The 9,982-nt window shown below is 43.9% G+C and overlaps 1 protein-coding gene across 2 annotated transcripts in view; it reads right to left on the bottom strand.

The window, feature by feature from the left end:
- Yy1 (YY1 transcription factor) overlaps positions 1-9,982 on the bottom strand; it is a 26,886-nt gene that overhangs the window by 15,797 nt on the left and 1,107 nt on the right. The gene's annotated exons all lie outside the window — the stretch shown is intronic.

The following is a 9,982-nucleotide window of genomic DNA, read 5'->3' on the forward strand; positions in this document are numbered from 1 at the left end:
TGTGAGTTCAAGGCCAGCCTGGTCTACATAGTGAGTTCCAGGACAGCTGGGGCTACAGGGAGACCCTGTCTCAAAAAAGACAAAAATAATAATAATAATTCAGCAACATTAAAAAAAATAAATAAATAAAAAAAATAAAACCCCACAAAACAACAACAAAAATTTGTGTGTAAGTAGGGCCTGATGGCAAATGCTATCAATCCCAACACTCTGGGAGGAGAGGTGGGCAGATCTTTGTGTAAATTCAAGGCCAGTCTGGTCTCTGTAGTGAGACCTCTAGCTGGGGCTAGAGGGAGACTCTGTCTCAAAAAGACCCCACCCCCCAAAATTATGTGTATGCACATCATGAAAGCACACCACCTGTACGCAGTGCCTGGGGAGGGCAGAAGAGGGTACTGGATCCCTGAGAACTGGAGTTATGGACAAATGTTAACTGCAATGTGGGTGCTGGTAACCCAGAGTCCTCTCCAAGAGCAGAAGGTGCTCTTAACCACTGAGCCACCTCTCCAGCCCCCTCCCCATACTGTTTTTCCTTTTCTACTATTATATTAAAATTTGAGGGGCTATGGGGTGCAGCTCATTGGTAGACCACTTAGTATGCATGAGGCTTTGGTTCATCCTCCAGCACCTCCCACCCCCTGCAAGCTTCCTGCATATTCAAGTTCAATCAAGATTTTACTTAGGTGGGCATGGTGGCTCATAGGTGTAATTCCAGCATACTTGGGAGGAACAGGAAGATTCAGAGTTCAAAGCCAATTTGGGGTACATGTTGGAAAGTTAAGTTTTTGGAGCTTTATGTCAGTATCCAAAGTATTTTGCTATGCAGATACTGACACCACCCTTCCACCTCCATCTTCTCAGTACTGGGGCTGGCTACAGGTATGCACCAACAACATCCAGACTTTCTACACCGGCTAATACTCGACAGTCTCTTAGTGTCATAATTAATACTGAAGAAACTGCTCAGCAGAGGAGGATGTTGGCTGATCTACTTCGAATTTCAAATATACTAGTGATTTCTGCTAACTACAACAGGGTGATACTGCACACAAATCTAGGAAAACCAGGTTCAAAAAGCAAATGACCCAAATCTGGCTTAAAAATTATTTAATGTACCAGAACCAGGAGTTCCCAACCTTTACAAATGTGCTGGGGCACATTCATGGCTATAACAGAACACATGTGGCCCATAGGTTGCAGGTTGGACACAGTTGTTAAGATGTTCATTGCTAGCATTTCCTTTGAAAGCAGGGTTAGCACAGAATTCACTGGGTAAGGCAAATTAAGGCCAGATCTCAGAATTCCTATTTGGGAAAAGGCAGAGAACACAAGGCACCAATTGAAAAGGAGTAGAGTAGCAGAAGTATCCTGCACAGAGCGCCAAGTTAAAACTGTCTGTCCTTAAGTATATCCAGTGTTAATACTGCAACCAGAAACAGACCACTGCAAACAACCAGAGCAGAGTTAAGTAGCCTAAGATGCATCTGCATGGGAAGCAAAGTATAGCCAACACCATCTATGAGTGGGTAGGACAATCCATCCAATTCATTACAAAACATTATATGCTCTTTCTGCTTGTAGTATATAAACTAGCCCCCGCCCCCATCCCTGTTTGCTGGCTGTTCAGTTCCCTTCTCTGTTATCAAAGCAATAATCACTTTCAGTTTAATTTGGAGAGGTCAGGCAAAGAGACTAAAACCAGCATACAGTCAACAGACTAATTAAGGAAGTACATGGAAAGGCTAGGCGCACCTGACAGGTCCTCAAGTCAAAGAGGAGTCTCCTCTGCCCACCAGAGACCAACCAAACAGGTTTTCTTGAAGCTTTATTCAGTGCCCAATAAAAGGCATGGAATAAACACAACTTTCTCTCTTGCCTCTTCTCCTGGGCCAATCCATTCTCCAACACCTGGAGCGAGGCCTCTTTCGCCCAAAGCCTTTGTTCTTGCCACTCCAACTACCACTCGGCCTTACTTGGTTTTCTCATCTGTTAAATACTAAGAATCTGACCTACTTTGTAAGGATGGTTGGTAACATGTTAAAATGTCAACCACTCTTTCTGAAATGTAATTGAGTTGAATGTACAGACAGATCCTTACTTCTCCCCTCCTTCTGTTCAAGGGAAACAGGGTCTCTGGTTGTTTGGTAATGACCACACTGTGGTCAATGTGCAAACACAGTAGTCTCCTGTTGCCACTCTAACAACCTACTATCAATTTTTTTGGCTTAGACATGACCTCCTTTATTGCCTTACAGTCCTGGAGATCAAGATTCAGAATCTGTCTGAGCTATGGGTCACTGGGGAGACTGGGTGAGTGGGTGGGGTTGTTGTTGTTACTCTGGCTAGTGACCCTGCACAAACCTTCCCCTCTAGCTTCCTAATCACCCTCCTCTTTACTCTTCTGTGGCTCCAACCCCCCTGACTCCTTCAGATAATTACAAGGACACTTGTGTGATTATATTTAGGGCCCACTTGGCTAATCCAGGATTGTCTATTCATCTCAAGAACCTTAATCAGCTGTGTAAATAAAGCAACACTCACAGATTCCAGGAATTAAGACTTTGGTGCTATTATTCAGCCTACCAAAAATACATTAATCACATAAAGATTTTAAGTAGGACTGAGGATGCAACTCGGTGGTACAGTTGCCTAACTATGTGACACCCTCAGTTCCAGCATGATAAAAACAGCAATAAAAATAAAGAAACCCTTAAGTATTATCTCTCTCCCCTTCCCTCCCCCTCCCTCTCTGAGATAGGGTCTCACTATGTAGTCCTTGCTAGCCGATCAGGTTGGTGTTGAACTCAGAGATCGGCTTGCCTATGCCTCCAGAGTGCTGGGATTAAAGGCCTGCGCCACCACACAGCTTTAAAAATGAAAGGTAAACCTTCACTCATGTAACATTCACACTCACACTCACACTATTACATTGCACTGAATCTAGTAGTTTTTTCTCCCTCGTTTTTTATACCCCCTGAAGCTGGAGCTCCAAGAATCTGATGAAATAAGGTATTCTAATTGTTCTAAAGAATTGTAAAAAATGCTGAATTCAGCAACTATAGTAAGTAAAGAACATGGAAAATTAGAAACCTCAGTTCGGTACCATTTCCACTTTTATATTCCTCAGACATCCCTGGCAGCTCCCAGAAAGCAATGGGCAACATGACATTATGGTGGCAAAAAAGAGTCTGAGCATTTCTAATTATTGTTGTGTATACATGAGTGTATGATACAGGGGCAGGTTTGCCAGTGTGCAAGTGTCCCCTGACATGTGGACAACGCTGGAGCTAGTTCTCACCCTCAACCTTTACATGATGTTCCAATGATCAAATTCAGGGAGCCACATTTGCATTATCAGACAAGTGTCTTTACCCACTGAGCAGTGAAATCTGCCAACACAATTAAAGAAAAATATTTTATTATTTTTATTTTATGTGTATGTGTGTATTTCCTGCATATAGGTAAGTGCACCCGTGTCGTGCAATGCCCGCGGAGGACAGAAGAGGCTGTTGGATCCCCCTGGGACTGGAGTTAGGGACAGTTGTGAGCTGCGATGTGGGTGCTGGGATTCGAACCCGGGTCTTCTGCAAGAACAACCAGTGTTCTTAACCACTGACCCATCTCTCCAGCCTGCCAACACAATTTTTATTCTAATGCTACACATGACTACCACTCAGAGGTCCCCTTCACATACAATACGTCTGCACTTTTTTTTCTCTCCTTTTGTGGTGCTGGTATCAAATCCAAGGCCTCAGCTCATGCTAGGCAAAACATTGACAACTTGCAGCTCCCAAAAGAGGTCACCTTTTAATTCAGTCATTCCTGGCCCCCTTTCTTGAGACAGAGTTTCACTATGTAGCCCTGGCTGTCCTGGAACTCTCTAAGTAGACCTCTGAATGCTAGGATTAAAGGAATGCACTACCAAGCCCAGCAAATTACGTATTTTTATTTTATGTACATGAGTGCCTTTGGGTACATATGTGTACCACCTTTGTGCCCAGTGCCTTTGGAGGCCAGAAGAGGGCGTCAGATCTCCTGGAACTGGACTTAAGAGGCGGTTGTGAGCCATGTGGTTGCTGGGAAGTAAACACAGGTCTTCTGCAGGAGCAGTCTGTGTTCTTAACTACTGAGCCATCTTTCTAGTCCCATCAAACAAAGCTGAAGTTTATGCATGCAAGACATGAGTGTGGGTCTCCAGTGAGCTGATTTTCTTACCTTTTAAAAAAGAGGTTCTTGGGGGTCAGAGAGATGGCTCAGTGGGTAAAGGCACTTGCTGTCAAGGCTGATGACCTAAATTGGATTCCTTGAACCCACATGGTAGGAAAGAACCAATTTCTGCCAATTCTCTGACCTCCACATTTACACTGTGGGGAGCGCGCACGCGCGCACCCTCTTTAAAAAAGACAGACTTTTGCTATACAGTCAATGCTGGCCTTAAATTCACACCATCATGCCTTAAGTCCCCCAAGCAGTGATCACAGCCAAAGCCCCACTTTCTTGGCTTTTCATATCTTGGTAAAAATGGAGTAGTTTCCTTTCCTTGACTGCCAGATCATTAGAATTGATCCTAATGATGTTTTCCTGTGAGCTGTTTCACCAGTCTACATATTTACCTATTCATCATGTAGGCAAGTAAGTATTTTGTTGGCTCCCGTTTGCCATTGATATCACCCAAACCTGCAGTGAAAACGGCAGTGTTCAGTATCTGGGACTTTATTTGAAGAAACTAATTTACACAAGAAAGCACCTTTAACCAAATTTGAAACCACTGTGCAAATCTGAAGTAACTGGATGGTCATCAAAAATTTCACCTGCAGGGGTATGGGCTGGGTGGCAGAAGAGCCCTTGCCTAGTATGTGGGACCTAGGTTCTTTCCTAGCACCGGAGAAGAAGAAATCAAGCACAATTTCTTTGCTGTAAAGATTGAAAATGGACACCAGGGTGTAGCTCAGTGGTTAAGAAATGACAAGCTATATGTGGTAGTACACATCTATAATCCCACCCTAGGGAGGCTGGATCAGGAAGAATGCCACGTATTTGATGGGCTACACTGAAGATCCTGTTTCAAAAGAAAAGAAAATGATAAAGACTCGACTTTAGGGATTCCCCTTACTTCATTTTACAAAAACACCAAGGTCCTATGCTTCAACCAGTAATTACTGGAGAACAAGTATGCTATGGTTACTACTTTGAGTCAGTCCTTAAAACCACTGTTCTGTTACTGTAGGGCTGAGGATGTAGGAGAGCACTTGCACAGAGTATGCAAGGCCATGGTTAGATCCTCAGCAACGCAAAAACCACAGTGGGGCTTACTAACAAGATACGAAATGATCTGCCTCAAGTACTGCAATTAAAAGTCTAAGTAAGCTGGGTGTACACATCTCCACTTGGAAGGCAGAGGCAGGTGGATCTCTGTGAGTTCCAGGCCAGCATGGTCTACATAGTGAGTTCCAGGCCAGCTGGGGCTACAGGGAGAGCCTGTCTCAAAAACACCACACACAAAAAAGTCTATTATCCTATATGAAGGGTATTAACAGCATACTAGTTAACATCCAAGATCTTATTTCCTGGTGGCTGTTTGTAACGCCAGTCCAGGGGATCTGACATTTGATGTGCTTTCTGGCTTCCATGGGCATTGCACTCACAACAAACATGCAGGCAAAACATGCATACACAGCGAATAAAAAGGTAAACTGCCTTGAGACTGTGACCATCCTGAGCTACCCTTCAAGGACTTCTTACAACAAAACACAACACAACTGGGGGCTGAAGAACTAGCTCAATGAGTTAAGTAAGAGTATTTGGTGTACCAGCACAAGGGCATGAGTACATTTCAGCACTCATGTCAAAACAACAACAACCCCCCCCCCCCGAAAAAAAACACCACACACACACGAAACACACAAATAAATTACAGGGCTGTAGGAGGAGAGACAAGAGGCTTGCTGGTTACCAGCCCAGCTTTAGGCTCAGTGAGAAACCCTGTCTCCAAAGAGGAAGGTGGCTTGGTGGAGCCCCCCTTCAGCCCCAGCACTCAGGAGGCAGAGGCAGGCAGATCTCTGTGAAATCAAAGTCAGTCTGAGCTGGGGCTACAGGAGACTGTCTCAAAAAACCAAAGAGAGAGAGCCAGAGAGCAATCGCACAAAGGCAGACAGTGATAGAATCATAACACCCAATGTCCTGGAAGCATGTATACACATCACAAAAACACAGGGAAAAAAGTTAGGTTTGAGTACTTTTCTGATAAAAATATATCACAGCCTACTAGTAAATATTCAGGGTTTGAAATTATAGAATTTCCAATTTTTGCTTATCCTTCCTATTCAAAGGAGTAAGAACACAGAACTGATCACTCAAGCCAGAGACAAAATTAAACAAAGAATGCAGACCTTAAGAAAGGCTGACTATAATAACTGTTCTGCTAATAATCTGTTATAAACAAAGTTTCCCAGCTTTAAGAGACTGAACTGGCTACTCAAGACTTGAGAAACAAGTACGTCTTTTGTTAAGCAACCAACCCCTAGGAACACGGGATAGGTATGTTTGCTTTTAAAATTTATTCTTTAAAAAGTTTTAAAATTCTATTTCAAAAAAAGTTTAAAATTCTAGCTGTAGTAGACAAACAGGAGCCCTGACCTTTCCTGAAAGGGACTTTTCTGTTCCTACTGGGGAAAGGGGGAAATCAAGTTATTGCCAGGGGGAGCTTAAGAGAAAGGTTAATCACCTGCAGGGCAGAGTCAAAGGTCACAGTTTTCCCAATAGGTCTCGGAAACTCCCAGACCCACCAGATCAGGACTGGGGTTCAAGACTAAGGTTGCCCTATGTAGGTGAGGGGAGTGACAGGATTACTTTGGGGGTCTTTTCCGGTCTGGTTCCAAGGAAGTATATGATCCTGACATTTCTACTTAGTGATAAACAGCATGGTAAAATAGAGGAGGAGATAACCAGAGAGGAATGGCAGATGGCTACGATGGACAAACCTTAAAGTTATGAATGTAGACAGAAAAATGTAGTATGTTGGGTTTTCTTTCAACTTACTGACTTTAATATCAATGATTTTCTCCTGTCATGTCTTATACTCAATTGAGCACAAATCCATTCTATACCAGGTTTGTCAGAAGATAATCCTCATAAAATAGCAACAGCCTTAAAATGTCAGTTTCTAACCATCTGAAACCTTGAAACTTTAAAGTCACCTTGGTTTCTCTCAAAACAAGATGCTTTAAGATGGCTGGTTAATACAGTCACTCCTATATGACAGCAATGGCTATCTAGGAAAAATATATTATTGTTGTGTCCTAAATCTGTTAAAAAATCTAAACCTTAACCTGCAAGTAACAATATTCAAAAATAGAACTCTAAATACCAAAACATGTTTAAACTAAGGAGATTAGTGACAAAAATAAGCAAGCCTTAGTAAAATCATCTACACCACTGGATACTTATTCAGTCATAAAAGTGGACCAGGTACATGGGACTGCATGGATGAGCTTTGAAAACATGCTGATCCAGACACAATAGGGCAAATACGGTCCGATTCTTTTCATACACAGTGTCTGGAGTAGGCAAACCCAAGGAGACAGCTAGTGGACTAGTAGCTCCCAAGGCCTGGGAGGACTGGGAAGGCTGCTGACAGGGCTTCTGGGAGTAATGACAATGTTCTGGAAGAAGGAGATAGTGGTTAGGAAGCCACCTGTGGTGGCTCATGCCTGAAATCGCCATTTGAGCTACAATGTGAGACTCTACCACAAACAAAAACAGCCCACCCCCCAAAAGTGGTGATGGCTGCACAACCGATAGCAAACTACTGAATTGTGAAAAACTATCCATTTTTTCTTGTTTTTGTGTAGCCCTGGCTGGCTGCAAACTCATGAGATGTACCTGCCTCACTCAGCCTCCAGAGCACTGGTTGGTATTGAGGGTGAGCACTACTGTGTCTCATTCAGTCACTTTCCATCTCCTCACCACTTTTCTGCATAGCAATTTTCTTAAAAGGGGAGGGGGAAAGAAGAGACCTCTATGGATCTCCTCAGGCCTAAAACCCCTCTACATTTCAGGGCTGTAACTGTTTTGTTCCTGTTTCACTGAGAACATGCCCCACCACAGAGAACGCTGCTACTCTTTGGTTCAAGGCAGGCAATAGCACAGAAGCAAAGAGACCTAAGAATCCAAGCACTTGTTTTCCACAGACATGTGGACTCCCATTGAAATGTGTTTTAAGAACCCAGAGGTGCACGGACAATTATTTTTATAAGGATCTCAGGTACCTAAGTTTGGGGCTTATGCAAGGCTGTGGCTTCCCAGCTCATCCAATCTAATGAATTAATTTGATAAACTACAGAATGAAGTTGAAACTCGTGGCTGGGGTCACATGGAATCAATTCCTACCAGAGCAACACACACAGGTGACAATTAACCTGCTTCAATTTCGTCTCTATCACTGTTTTATTTAGGTTCAGAAAATTATTTTCAGAATTTGAACTTGGGCATGCAGAGCTGACTGAGCAGCACTTGGCTCCTCTTTGGTAATCAGGTGCAAGCCACAAAGGCAAGGAAGGGAAGGCTACCGCAGAATGTGTCTGGAGAAACGGGTCATCCCTTGTTATTGCCATCAAATACTCATAACTACCCTTTTTGCAGACTACTCAGTAACAGGTGAGACAACTAAGGTTTAAGAAACGGATGTTAAAACACATTTACGTGACCTCAAGCTGTATAGAAGCATAGCTTGACTATAAGGGAAGTAATGGCATCAAGTGCTGACTTATTCGTAAAATAACCTCTATATGCCAGTCCCTCACTTTCCTAAACCTGCTAACAATGCATACTATTGCCATCAATACCACACTTCCAAGTTTTTTTTGGTCTAGAAAAAGCAGCTTAACAATTTGGTGAGATCAAATACCCAACATATAAACTAGCCTAGTTTTATAAAGTTAACCTACCTTTACCCAAGTACCTAAAGTGAAATAGTATGCCAAATTTAGCAAAATCATCTCAAACCCCAACCTAACCTTCCATCATTTCTGTTACTGGAAAACCATGGCTTTTAGTTTTAACAGGGCGCAAACTATTGTCAACTACAGAATATGCGGAAAGCAACGTTTGATTATTAGATACTGGCTAGTCTAGTTTCATGTAAACTAGCTCCAGCTAACTCTGCTGAGTAGATGCTAACCAGAGATTGGACCTAGAAGAGCGCCCCTACTAGATATCCGCAGGATCCCTTCCGTACGCTCTCAATCAGCCTCATCCAGCGTCGGTTATGTCATCATGATACACCCAGAGAAGCTTTTCTGTTCAGTCTTTCCATCTCCCACTTCACTCATTCCTCCGAATTTCAACATTTTAATACTCCAAAGGCACATCGTATATCGAGGCTCCACCCAAAGGAGAATTCACCCAAGTGTTAAGGGGTTCTACTTAAACCCGGCAGCTACTGTGGGATTACTTTGTCTTGTCACTGTCCCAACAAAAGTAGTTGTGTGTGCCCTTTACACAGTAAAAGGACACCGACAGGACAAAATACAGTGGCCTTTCCGAATTCTAAACCGGAAATATTTTACATATGCCGATAAGGTTCCTTTGCCTTAGGTGATTTTTTTTCTGACCTGCGCTGGAAGCAGTGTTCAAACAGTAAAACCCACCGTCCGCCTTTTAGAACTGTGCTTGGGAAAACAACAGCTGCGACAAGAAGCCCGGCTCCGGAGACCGGCGCTGCTTCGGTGGCAGCCGTCCTGAGCGTGAAAACCAGCCCTGCCAGTCTGCAGACACCACACACTCGAAAACCAAGCGAAACCAACTGCCACCGCGAACAGACCCGCGGCGGGTAGAGCGGGCGCGGAGCGCGCCGGGTGACAGGCTGCAACCGCCGCCGAACCGCACACGCGAGCCCTACGTGCAGCCCCAAGTCCCGCCCCGCAGCGGCGACGGCCCGGGCCTGCGTGACCGCGGGGCAGCAGCCACGAGCCGGCACCGCCGG

This window comes from Nannospalax galili, unplaced genomic scaffold (genome assembly GCF_000622305.1).
Source record: "Nannospalax galili isolate Female #2095 unplaced genomic scaffold, S.galili_v1.0 scaffold188, whole genome shotgun sequence".
In the NCBI taxonomy this organism is placed as follows: domain Eukaryota; kingdom Metazoa; phylum Chordata; class Mammalia; order Rodentia; family Spalacidae; genus Nannospalax; species Nannospalax galili.